This window comes from Chiloscyllium plagiosum, unplaced genomic scaffold (genome assembly GCF_004010195.1).
Source record: "Chiloscyllium plagiosum isolate BGI_BamShark_2017 unplaced genomic scaffold, ASM401019v2 scaf_102004, whole genome shotgun sequence".
In the NCBI taxonomy this organism is placed as follows: domain Eukaryota; kingdom Metazoa; phylum Chordata; class Chondrichthyes; order Orectolobiformes; family Hemiscylliidae; genus Chiloscyllium; species Chiloscyllium plagiosum.
The window spans coordinates 6,261-7,324 of NW_025208509.1; positions in this window are offsets into that span (position 1 = coordinate 6,261).

Consider the following 1,064-nt stretch of genomic DNA (forward strand, 5'->3'; position numbering starts at 1 on the left):
ACACAGTCAATGCTGGGACACAGTCCCCTGTTTTATATATATACACACACACACAGTTAATGATGCGACACAGTCCCCGCTTACATATTTGTGGGCGGCACGGTGGCACAGTGGTTAGCACTGCTGCCTCACAGCGCCAGAGACTGACTGTGTGGAATTTGCACATTCTCCCCGTGTCTGCGTGGGTTTCCTCTGGGTGCTCCGGTTTCCTCCCACAGTCCAAAGATGTGCAGGTCAGGAGAATTGGCCATGCTAAATTGCCTGTAGTGTTAGGTAAGGGGTAGATGTAGGGGTATGGGTGGGTTGCGCTTCGACGAGTCGGTTTGGACTTGTTGGGCCGAAGGGCCTGTTTCCATACTGTAATCTAATATCTAACCTAATGTATGCACACACACAGTCAATGCTGAGACACAGTCCCTTGTTTTATATACACACACAGTCAATACTGAGACACAGTTCCTTGTTATACACACACACACATACACAGTCAACGCTGAGACACAGTCCCTTGTTATATACACACACGCACACACACAGTCGATGCTGACACAGAGATCCTTGTTATATAAACACACGCAGTCGATGCTGTGATACAGTCCCCAGTTTTATATATACACACACACACAGTCAATGCTGGGACACAGTCCCTCTTATATATATACACACACACAGTCAATGCTGTGACACAGTCCCTGTCTTTTATATATATATATATACAGACACACAGTCAATGCAGCGACACAGTCCCTGTCTTTTATATATATATATACAGACACACAGTCAATGCAGCGACACAGTCCCCTGTGATATATACACACATACATAGTCAGTGCTGCGACACAGTCCCTGTTATATATATACACACACACACAGAGTCAATGCTGTGACACAGTCCCCTGTTTTATATACACACATACACAGTCAATGCTGGGACACAGTCCCCTGTTATATATACACACACACAGTCAATGCTGTGACACAGTCCCTTGTTATATACACACATACACAGTCAATGCTGCGACACAGTTCCCTGTTTTATATACACACACACACAGTCAATGCTG